The 13278-nt window shown below is 35.8% G+C and overlaps 1 protein-coding gene across 1 annotated transcript in view; it reads right to left on the reverse strand.

The window, feature by feature from the left end:
• Positions 1-13278, reverse strand: part of LOC115213147 (cleavage and polyadenylation specificity factor subunit 1) — a 106770-nt gene that overhangs the window by 14077 nt on the left and 79415 nt on the right. The window lies entirely within an intron of this gene.

A 13278-nucleotide genomic window follows, 5' to 3' on the forward strand; every position in this document is an offset into this window, starting at 1 on the left:
GCATATGGGTTACAGCTTCTTAACCCTTTAGCATTTAAACTAGCCATATCAGGCCCAAATATTCTACATGTTTTATGTTCAAACTGACCAGCTTCAGCTTCTCACACCTATCATACAATGTCAGTCTAAAAATATGCTATAACATCATCGAAATCTAGAAGCAGTGAGATAAAGCATCATCATCATCATTTAACGTCCGCTTTCCATGCTAGCATGGGTTGGATGATTTGACTGAGGACTGGCGAACCAGATGGCTGCACCAGGCTCCAATCTGATCTGGCAGAGTTTCTACAGCTGGATGCCCTTCCTAACGCCAATCACTCCGAGTGTGTAGTGGGTGCTTTTATATATATATATATGAATATATTTGTGTGTATCTGTGTTTGTCTTCCCCCTGTCATTGCTTGACAACCGATGCTGGTATGTTTGATTAATTCAAACCAATTTGAATAAATAAACATCATACTTGACAGAATCTGAATGCTAAAGGGTTAAAGGAAAAGAATAGAAGCCTAACTGAAAACAAGTTTCATTGAAGCTCATCCTTGTAAAGAACATGCTGTGGTTCAGACTGCTAGACAAGCAAAATAATGTACTTTTACTTTCAGAGACTACACTAACCCTATGAGTTTTCAGCTTTTAACTTTTTTGATTGAAGAAAAAAAAAAGGGGGGATTAACTTAATCTCTATTAGTGATATTCCTCTTCTTACAGTGAAGAAGAAAATACATTTATACATTGTTGTTTGTGATAAGAGAGAAAAAAAATTATCAGCAGATGTAGCACAATCATCATCATCATCATTTGATTTGAAATTTTGTTTTATATATTCAAATTACATGTCCATTTCTTTTATCTTTCATTTGTTTTAGTCACTGGAATGCAGCCATGCTGGGGCACTGCACGAAGAGTTTAGCCAAACAAATCAACAAATCAAATTAAGTCTGATACTCATTTTATCTGCCTCTTTTGCTGACCTGCTAAGTTACAGGAACATAAACAAACTAATACGTGCTGGTGGAGGACAAACACAAAGATACACACATACATACATGCATACACACACACACACATATATATATATATATATATAATTTTATTTTATTTAGTCAAGGAACTAAAGTCCATTAAGGGAATCAAGCATCCTAGTTTATCATTGAAACATACAGGTATTTAGAAAACTTTATGAATGTGAAAAGGAAGAAAATAGAAAAAATTGATGTACAGACGTTATTTATTTCAAAGACATTCAAATTCATGTAGAGAAATTCCTGCCTACAGCTGTTTCCACACCCAATAAATTGATTGGGTATGGAAACAGGTGTATGCAGGAATTTTTCTATATGAATTCAAATGTACGTCAATTTTTTTCTATTTTCTTCCTTTTCTCATTCATATATACATACACACACACATATGCATGATGGGTTACACACAGTTTCTGTCAGTCAAATTCATTCACAAAGCATTGGTCAGCCAGAGGCTCTAATAGAAGACATCTACCCAAGGTGCTACGCAGTAAAACTAAACGAGAAACCACATGGCTGCAACGAGAAACCACATGGCTGCAACGAGAAACCACATGGCTTAATCACACAGCCATGCCTGCACCTATATTATTATTGTTATCATTCTTGTATACTAATGTTTTCAGTAAACTATTGCTTTTTCAGCTCACATGCATTCAACCTAAATCAGAGGCTCACTTTATACATCCAATAAGATATAACAATTTGTCTTAGACCAGTCACTGCGAATATATTACACTGTGTAACATGACTTTTGTCCTTGGATAGTAACTGTTCTTTCCTGTTTGCTTACACCTAGAAAGTAAGAAAACTGGCTAATATTTCCTTCAAACTTTGCTTTTCTTGCATTTATTAAAATCCCCAAAGAGTTCTCCTCAGCTCATGGCTATGATGCTCCCCCACTACTATTACTACCACTCATCATTAGAGATGCACATATTGTCAGCCACTAAGGGACATGTTCAAGAGGTTAAAGATCAAGCAACAGACAAGCAAATCTGTGGTATTGAACAGAATGTTTGATGTAACAATATTTCTGCTTCAACATCTCAGTGCTGAATCTGTCTGAAATGTAACGGAAAATAGGTCAGTTACAAAACACAGGTTACAAAAGCCAAGTTTAAAGAGAATAGTGGTAATTTCCTTTGATTCACTTACTGACCAAAGACCAAACATTGAAATTTAGTTACACAGTGTTATTGTTTAGCTAATTCAAAGAACTGTACAACAACTACTTTTTACTGAAGGCGGCGAGCTGGTAGAATCGTTAGCACGCCGGGCGAAATGCTGGGCTGTATTTCGTCTGCCATTACGTTCTGAGTTCAAATTCCGCCGAGGTCGACTTTGCCTTTCATTCTTTCGGGGTCGATAAATTAAGTACCAGTTATGCACTGGGGTCAATGTAATCGACTTAATCCATTTGTATGTCCTTGTTTGTCTCCTCTGTGTTTAGCCCCTTGAGGTTAGTAAGGAAATAGGTACCATCAACATTCCTGAAACTTTGCTTAACTTCATATACTGTAAGCCACTGAATGAGATTCTAAGTAAACTGTTTGACATTTTATTGAATCATTAGAATAATGGTAAGTTGGTTGAATTGTTAGTGCATTGGATAAAATGCCTTGTGATAATTTCTTCCAACTCGTTACATTCTGGTTTCAAATCCTGCAGAGATCAACTTTGCTTTTCATTTTTTTCAGAGTAAATAAAATAAAGTTCCAGTCAAGTACTGATGTCAATGGTATTGACAAAACAACTTGTCCACATTTGACAATCCCTTTATCAATCATAAGTCGCTATCTTTTTTCTCCCCACCACTTATGCTGATCTCATCATTCTCATCACTATGCCCACTTGCCCTTCAGTAGACCTGTAGATAAGTAGATAGAAATATCTTTTATCTTTTACTTGTTTCAGTCATTAAACTGCAGCCATGCTGGGGCACTGCCTTGAGGAAGTTTTGTCGACTGGGTCAATCCCAGTACTTTTCCTTTAAGCCTGGTACTTATTCTATCAGTCTGCTAAGTTACAGCTAAGTTAGAGGAGGAGGATACAGGAGGAGGGTAGGTGAGGGGAAGGGTAGAGGTGGAGGAGGAGGATAATAGAGGAGGGGATGTGAGGAGAATGGGAGGATGAGGATGGAAGGAGGGGAATGGGAGGAGAGCGGGATCAGGATGGGAGGAGAGGGAGGACGAAAGAAGGAGGGGAGGAGGGGAGGGAGGGAAGATGGGCGGGGGAAGTTAGGAGGGCAAAGGAAGGAAGGGGGGATGAAAGGAGAGGGTGGGAGGGGAGGGGAAGAGGGGGGAAGAGGGGTAGAGGAGGGGAGAAGAGGGGGAGGGGATGATGAGGAAGAGGAGGAGGGGATGAGGAGTAAGAGGAGGAGTGGATGAGGACGAAAGAAGGGGAATGAGGGGGAGGAGGGGGAAGGGGTAGAGGTAAGGAGGGAAAGGAGGAAGGTAGGACAGAGGAAAAAGGGGAGGTGAGTAGGGAGGTACTTCAGTTGACATTGGCAAGAAATAATGATGTACTTTCTTTTTTTATTTTATTTTATTTTATTTCATCTTATCTTCTCTGCAGCTATTCTCCCTAAATAAACATGACTAGATTTTCTGCCTACTTCTTTTACGGATATACTGTAAAATCCATCCACTGTATTTTCTAGCTTGATCTACTGTGATAACAACAGCCTCTCATATTATTGGAATTAAGATTATCCAAACTTGATAATAATAATGATGATGATGACTACGTATAAATTAATATTTGGTGTAACATAATTCAAGACTGCTGAAGCAAAAAATTTCCCTTACCAATTAAAATTCAAAAATTAAAGAAACTAAAATAAATAGATGAATGAATAAATAAATAAATAAATAAATATATAGATAAATACATGAAATGTGATATTGAGGCGAACAAGAGAAATTAAGTACAAATAGCTTTTTGAGGAAGAAAAGTAGCATAAATAATTACATTCAATATTGGATTTTGCATTTGGAATTTATTTGATAAGAATCTCAGATTTCTTTGTGAAAAAGTTTATTTCTTTGTTTAGCTTTGTCATTAATGTTTCGTTAATGATCTCCTCTGTGTTATGCGTTATGTTGTCTTTTATATCTGAGTGTGAATACTTTCTTATTACCTGTGAATATTTGCATATGTTTTCTATATTATCATCATCATTTTTACATCTACTTTTCCCTTGCTAACACAGGTTACATAAATTGTGCATGTATGTGTACACATACACACACACATACACAGAGATATATAGGTATATATGAGATGTTTTCTACATAAATACAATTTTCAGCTAGTTTTTAAATTAGGATTTTTGTTTTTATACATAATCGTAATTTTTGAGCTTTTAGACTTTTCTATGTTGTCCTTTATCTTCTAAATGTAAACATTATTTAAATATTGTAAAACTTGTAGTTACAACAGATTAAAGAAAAACTTAAATAAGTCTTGCTTCTTTTTTCTCATCTTCATCATTATCATCATCACTTTTAGAGATATGCTTTTTCCATGCTGGCATAGGTTGAACAAGAGTTCTTGAGGTAGTATGCTATAGCTGGATGCCATTCCTGGTGCTAACCCATACTTGCTTTTCAAGTAAAGTATTTTATTCAACATTGCTGCACACTGAACCACTGCTAGGTATTATGGTTATGAGAGACATAACCAACATCACAGCCCAAAGTGGAGTCAAACAAAAACACACAGATAAATGCAAATAGATACAAGCACACACACATGCATGCACATACACACATACATGCAACACACAAGCAAGTACATACACATATATGTATAACTATACTCAAGAAAACCCATCCTCCACAGCAGAAGTATTAAGGCCATTTCCCTTGGTGAAGAGGGGTGCCATGTAAAAGCGCTTGTGCTGGGGCCACATTAAAAGAACCCAGCACACTGTAAAGTGGTTGGTGTTAGGAAAAAAGCATCCAGCTGTAGAAACCAAGCCAAATCTGGGACTTGGTGCAGCTCTCCAGCTTGCCAGTTCTGGTCAAACTGTCCAACCCATGCCATCATTGAAAACAAACATTAAAGGAGTAGGATAATGATGATGATGACTTCCATATAGTTTCTGTCTACCAATTTCACTAAGAATACATCGAAGGAGACTTGCCCAGGGTGTTATATACAGTGAGATCTAAACTGAAATCACATGGATGTGAAATAAAACTTCTTAACCCTATAGCCATTACTGTGAGTCTGTTATGTATTATTATCATCATCATCATCTTTATTATAAACTTCAATATTTTATTTTTTATCTTATACTCGTTTCAGTCAGTGAAGCATTATACTGAAGAGCTTAGTTGAACAAACTATCCTCAGTACTTATTTTTTATAAATCTCATGTTATTCTATGGGTCACATTTATCAAACTGTCAATTTATGGGGATGTAAACAAACCAACACTAGTTGCCAAGCAGTGAGGGGGAAAGCACGCACAGACACACACACACACACACACCACACACACACACACACACACACACACATATGTATACTATGTATAATTGGAATGGATAGTATCCATTCCAATTATGAAAGAGGATGAAACCCAATAAACTGTCCACAGTCTGTCTACCCTATGTGAAAGATATGCGGCCCATATGACATCAGGACAGTATTCAAGAGTAATACAAGACTTTGTAAATATCTCCTTCAAGTAAAACCACCAATAGAAGAGAATATGACCAAAGACTGCATGTACTCCATCCCATGCAGTTGTGGTAGGTTATGCAAAGGTGAAACATGCCGCTCCCTCAAAATAAGGGTAGAGGAACATCGCAAAGCTGTGACACAAGGAGATATTGATAAATCGGGTTTGGCTGATCATGTATGGAAAAATGGAGACCACTTCCCCTGTGGGATGAAGTTAAAATAAGAGACAGACAAACCACTGGAAAATATGAAAACTAAAAGAAGTAGCACATATGCTTGGACACAACAATCTCCTGAGCAGACCGAGTGCAGATATGAGTAGCATATGGGAACTGGTATTATGGAAAGATAGGAAAATATTAGATTTATAAGCACTAAAATTCACTCCATAACTGCCCATGGGCATATGGTGTAGTGGTTAAGAGCACAGGCTACTAACCCCAAGATTCTGAGTTCGATTCTGAATAATAATAACATCGAAAAATACCTTAAGAATGAGAACCCAGGTTCAAAATTTCCCCCAAGACACCTGATAAAGGCTGGAGGGTATATCAGCTGAAACGTTGTGCTAACAACAAACAAGATGAGGACAAATAGCCATCAATTGTAAATAATGTAAATCATGTACATAATTCCTCATCTCTTAAATACAGAACTGCAAAATTAAAAGGATTCTGCTGTGCCATATCACCTCAACAACTATGTAGATTAGATTGTTAGTGTGACTTTAACCATTTTGATAATTATCCATACTTAATTTAAATTAAAATCTTAAAAGAAAGCTTGAAAAATTACGAACTGTTATTCACTGTTAATTAAAAATTACTGCAACTAGCATAATCCTGAGCCAAAATTTTCCATCATGGTTTTCAGTGCTATTCCAAACATAAGTTTAATCTATATCTATAAAATTTACTGCCTGTGTGTGTGGGTGTGTCTCCTCTATGCATGGCCAAACTGCTGGATCAATCTGTACCAAATTTGGCATGAAGGGTTTTCTTTACTCGGGGAAGATTCCAGGCGGGGGGGGGGGTCAAATTTTGGCCCTTGCCCATATAGGAGGCTGTAGTTCCCCCTATACGACCTGATTTTTTTTTTCAGCAATATAATACCAAATTTAGCATGAAGATTTTTCATTTCTCAGGGAAGGTTCTTGGGGTGTCAAGTTTCGACTCTTGCCCATATAAGGGGCTGTAGACCACCATCCCCTATATGACAACACTGATTTTTTTTTCAGCAATATTGTTTCACTTTTAACTTCCCTTTTTTTTTCAGCAGTATAATATTGTTTCACTTTTATTCTTTCACTTTTGATAAGACTATAATATTGTTTATACTACATGCTACATACAACTGCTTACAAAATTAGAGATTAATGTATAACTTTTTTCTATGTTCATAATTTTTTGTTTACAACATTGAAAGATGCCACCAAAGAAAAGATGTAACCTCTCCAGAAACAACTATAAAGCAAGAAGGATTGTAGAAAACTGAAGCTGAGAGTCTCAAGACAGAAAGGAGATGAGACTCTCACAAGATCAGCAAATGCATGCTGCAGCACATCAAGTGCAGTCTCAAAAGAGAAGGGAGACGAGACTTTCCCCAAGATCAGGAAGTACGTGCTGCAGCACATCAAATGGAGTCTCAAGACAGAAGGGAGATGAGACTTTCTCAAGATCAGCAAAAGCATGCTGCAACATATTAGATGAAGTCTCAATACAGAAAGGAGATGAGACTTTCCCAAAAATCAGGAAATGTTAGATGGAGTCTCAATAGAGAAGGGAAATGAGAGTTTCCCAAGATCAGCAAAGGCATGCTGCAGCATGTCAAATGGAGTCTGAAGACAAGCAAGATGACACTTTCTCAAGATCAGCAAACGCATGCTGTAATATATCAGGTGTAGTTTCAATACAGATGAGAGATGAGACTTTCCCAAAACTTCCAAATGAAACTAATGGCATGCGCTGCTCAGGCAGTAAGGTAAGATTGCCAGCACTACCAGCTCCTCCTCAACCTCTTATAGATCTTCTGGAAGGCCCTTCCATCGAGTCAAAGGATTTTCTGAACAATATCAGACAACTCTGCATTTCAAATGACATCATTTGGTGCATTTAAGGGGATAGTTGAACATGGATTTATGCCAATGCTCAAAGTTCAAAGGCAAGTCTATCAACTACACTTCCTCCAAATTTACTTTGTGAGTGATGTAGGACAACAAACCCAAAGGAAGTGTTAAAACTTCAGACAATGGGTCTTGTTAGATGCAGCACTGACTGCCACAAAGGAGAGTATATCTACTGACAGCTTTTCAGTGCATTCAAAATTTACATACAAACCACCCCCACCCCCAATTTCCATGACAGGTTAGGGTCTGGAATACTCCAAACACAGACATGGCGTGTAGCTTAGCCCATCATTTATTCCACAAATGTTTTGTCATCAATGCTACACTTACCTGTACCACCTGTTTCAACATAATTGTAATACATATACAAACTATGCCATTTTAATCCCGAGCAATGCCAGGTATCTCTGCTAGCATACCAATAAATATGAAAATCATATATTTTCAAAATGGCAGATTTGAAAAGAGTCAATATTTTCCCTATTTCCAAATAATCTGGCCCAAAATTTCTTTTGCTATGTTTCTAGTTTGACTATCAAGGTTCCTTTCAATTACATTACCAACTTCTCTAACAGACAATACTTAACACTTGAGTTTATGAGGCTGCTTTTAAATCAGTCACCCAAAACACTCAACCCATAAAAAAAAGTAAATAATAAAACACAAAAAACTTCCTATAAAAGAAAAGTATTTTGTTCTTTCTTGAATGTTGAAAATGTTTAAATTAGCTCCTATTCCAGAAACCAGTATATCCATGACAAAAAGACAATGAAAGAATAAGGTTTAATCCTTTAGCGTTTAAACTGGCCATATCCAGCCCAAATATTCTACCTGTCTTATGTTCAAACTAGCCAGATTTGGCTTCTCACACCTACCCTCAATCACACCATAAAAATCCCAAAGTTATGATATTATGCATGATTAATTCAAAACAATGTGAATGCATAAGCATTGCATTTGGCAGAGATTATTCTGAATACTAAAGGGTTAAGTTAACATTAGGCTTTAGTATGTATGCAGGTGAGAAGGCACATAGCTTAGTGGTTAGGGTGTTGGACTCATGATCATAAGATTGTGGTTTTGACTCCTGAATTGAGTGATGCGTTGTGTTCTTGAGCAAAATACTTCATTTCACATTGCTCCAGTCCACTCAGCTGGCAAACATGAGTAATCCTGCAACGGATTGACATCTTGTCCAGGGAGGAATATATACGCCTGAGAAACCAGAAACTGGCACTGTGCTCCTTATGGAGTAATGTGGACTAACTTACAGGTGCCGGTATCGTCATTGTGTGGTTAAGAAATTTGCTTTGGAGCTACATGGTTTCAAGTTCAATCCCACTACACAGCACTTAGGGCAAGTATCTTCAGCTATTTTCCCAAGCTGACAAACACCTTTTGAATGAATTTGGTAGACAGAAACTGCATATAAACCAGTCATGTGTATGTGGCCTAATAGTTAAGGAGTTGCACCCACAATCTTGCAATCGTGGTTTCAATTCCCCAACCAGCAGTGCATTGAGTTCTTAACCAAAATGCTTGCTCCACATTGCTCCATTCCACTCAACTGTATTTGGGTAACTCTGCAACATGTTGGAGTTCCAGTCAGGGGAAATGTTGGCCTGCCTACCTCGCCAAAAGAGTAGCATCATTTGCAAATGACAGCAATGTGTATTTTTGCATTATGACCAGTGGCATATAACAACATCCAATGGTCTGATTGATACAGTGGTGTGTCTGTGTGTGCATAAATATATAAATATCATCAAAATAAGCAACAAGGATATCCAGAGGTAATGCAGTACAATCGTTTCATGCGACTCCAGTTAATTGAACAATGCAAATATTACATCAGTTTTAAAATGTAGAGCAATCTTCAGCTGCATAAAAATAAAGAATTTAGTTAAATTCAATGGATTTATTTGTATAGTTATTCTATTAACCAAAATCACAAAGAGGATAAGTAGATAGACAAAGAACAAGTTTCATCAGCAATATCAGTAGTAACTGATATTTTTCACAGGAAGACACTGCTTATCATTGACTTTACTTTGTTATTTAGATTTATTACTGGGGTGGGGGTTAATTTTATAGACTAGTTTATTAAGTCTAATGGAAACTAGAATCTATCTTTTATGGATAGAGTAAAAAAGACAGTTTAAGTGGCAGAGCCATAAATCAAGATCCCTTTGAAGTAGAAACCATTTGGGTTCAGTAAGAATATATTTCAGTCAAAATTTGCAGGCTAAAGCTGATAGGGTAGGGAGAGTAAAACTTATAATACTTAACTATTTGACAGCCATAACCCCAATGATAATTTGAAATAATTAGGTACATTTTAGAGAGTTTTTTTCACAAAAAAAATCAGAATAATTTCAGTATTTTACACAATATAGGGATGGAGAATATAGAAATAATTTCATATTTATATAAGTTTCTATACCAACCCAATATATATTTGTAGTTAATTAGTAAACAGTAATTTATTGGTATTAATGAGTTAAATTAAAAGAATATGTTAAAAATTTCATATATTTTCTATATGCTAATAACCTTAGAATATATTTCTTGTATTATAAAATAGATAGTGAAATATATCAGTATGGTTATGTATAGGTTGAGTGTGAACTCTATAGAAATGTACTATCAATGAAATGATACAGCAGGTAAATAAGTAAGAAAAAATGGTTTAAAATTAAAGTAAAGGAATTCAAATGAGTATATTGAAAAATAAATATAAATTATTGTAGAATATTATAGATAAGGGGTAGAATAGATTTGTGTTCTAAAAACTTATTATAAAAATACCTAGCTTATTTATATCAATAGGTGAGGTAAGTTGTTATAAGAAATTCTCTTATCATTTTATAATTTTTAGACTAAAATTTATATTTACTTATCATGGGAATTATCATAAATGACTAGTGTTTAATACTGTTGATGAAACTTGTTCTTTGTCTATCTACTTATCCTCTTTGTGATTTTGGTTAATAGAATAACTATACAAATGAATCCTTTGAATTTAACTAAATTCTATATTTTTATGCAGCTGAAGATTGCTCTACATTTTAAAACTGATGTAATATTTGCATTGTTCAATTAAATGGAGTCACATAAAACAATTGTACTGCATTACCTCTGGATATCGTTGTTGCTTATTTTGATTGTAATCACCCCATTTTGAATTATATGGATAATACCAAACCAAATTCTGGTACCTTTAATTTAAGTACCATATTCAACTGAATCTAAATTTTACTGAACTTTATATATATATATATATATATATATATATATATATATATAGAGAGAGAGAGAGAGAGAGAGAGAGAGAGAGAGAGAGAGAGATTAAACAAGGTCTATTAAGATATAGGGAATATCAAAGTGAAACACACCACATTAATGGCTATATGGTAAAAAACACAAATCAACCAGTAAACAATCCAGACAGTTCATTGGTATTTGGTAATTAAAGTTGAAAAGAACTACAGTATGGTGTAAAATTAACAATTAAAACAAACGGATGACACACTATTGTTACAACCATTTCATTAACAGCTCTTATTGCAGTGTAACATCCTGTAGGTAGGTATGTATGAAGTCCAACATCTAGGAAATACTGTAAAACAACAGAGAACCTCTCAACTCATCAGGCTGCACTGTGTTGCATCAGAGTGAATACTGACTCGCCACTGGATAGCGTAGTTCAACAGCATTACATCGGGCTAGCTGTCTAACAGCACATTGATATTCACTCTTCATGCAAACCAGCCTGTACAATGTTACAATGCAATAAATTTCCTTAATGAAACTATTGAAGCGATACTGTATAATCCATTGTTTTTATTGTTTTATATATATGTAAAGAAGTGCCAATCCAAAGTTGAGGAGGGAACCTGTGGAAGATGTGGGATTAGGTGGTGAAATAAGATCGTCAGTTATTAAGTCTCATGGAGGTGATGACAAGTGACCAAGACTTCTGGCAATTTGCTGTGTTTGAGAAGACATGTCAAGCTAAGTGAAATCATGGTCGTGGTCAGAGTTATTGACATGTAAAAGGCACCTTTGCTAATGACACGTAAAAGGCACCTGTGCCAGGAACACGTAACAGACACCCAGTACACTCTGTAAGGTGGTTGTAATTAGGAAGGACATCCAGCTGTAGAAACCAAACCAAAATAGAAGACTGAAGCCTGGTGCAGTTTTCCGGCCTATCAGTTCCAGTCAAACCATCTAGCCCATGCCAGCATGGGAAACAGGCAAGTACACGGTTTCCATCTATGTATCATTATCATTTAACATGTTTTCCATGCTGGCATGGGTTGGACAGTTTGACAGAAGCTGAGAAGTGAGAAGACTGCATAAAGCTCTAGTGTCTGTTTTGACCTGGTTTTACAGCATGGGCTGGCTGGATGCCTTTTACATAACACCAGCAGCAGTGAGTCACCAAATAATTTTCAAGACAAGACCCTTTAACTGAGGGAAGGAGTAATATTTGTATGTATATGTGTGTGTGTGTGTGTAGGTATATATGTGTGTGTATGTGTCTTTGTGTTTGTCGTCCCAGTGCCTGCCTGACACCAGTATTGGTTTGTTTACATCCCTGTAAGTTAACAGTTTGGCAAAGGAGAACAACAGAAAAAGTTAGTACTAGAGTCAATATGATTGAACCTACAAAGCAATGTTCCAATATATCTGCAGTCCAATGACCAAAATAAGTAAAAGGGTAAAAAAGACTATTAATGTCGCTAACACAGGCGGGAGGGGTGAAAACCTAACATGACATAGTTATGCAGTTAAAAAAAATAATCAACATTAGTCAATGACTAAATGTCATTTAATTTTTCATCAAATATGGGACACAACTGTAAGCAGGTTTCTGCATTATTATGACCTCATCAACAAGTCATAGCCTTCATTGTACTTGCTAAAAAAACTGTACAAGATTGTATATTGGTTAGTATAGGAAAAGAAGAGTTCACTAAATGTGATTATGGTGAATATAAACTGTTAGACAGCCTATTATAATACTGATCATATAGAGAGAATCCTGCAAAGGTAGAATAAATTATATCTCAGTGGTGTTCTGATACTGGTGGTAAAGGAAAAAGCTTGAGCATTTCTGATATGTTAAGTAAGTCTATCTGAAACACTCAATAGATCATATGATTTTCAGATCTTGAAACACTATCATATATTTGCAACATTTTTTTAAAATGTCTTATGTTTGGACAGGTTTTTGCTGTCATAGAAGCATAAATAATCATTTTTAAATATTCTATAACTTTCCTGTACCACCAACATGTTTATTACTTATGCAGGTATCCAAAACGCTAATTAATCAAGTCATTGTGCTAGTTTTTATCTGTGAGTTAATTTTTCAATCTTTTTAATTAAATTTTTTTTTATTTTCATTTGACATGAAAAACC

This window comes from Octopus sinensis, linkage group LG6 (assembly GCF_006345805.1).
Source record: "Octopus sinensis linkage group LG6, ASM634580v1, whole genome shotgun sequence".
Taxonomy (NCBI): Eukaryota; Metazoa; Mollusca; class Cephalopoda; order Octopoda; family Octopodidae; genus Octopus; species Octopus sinensis.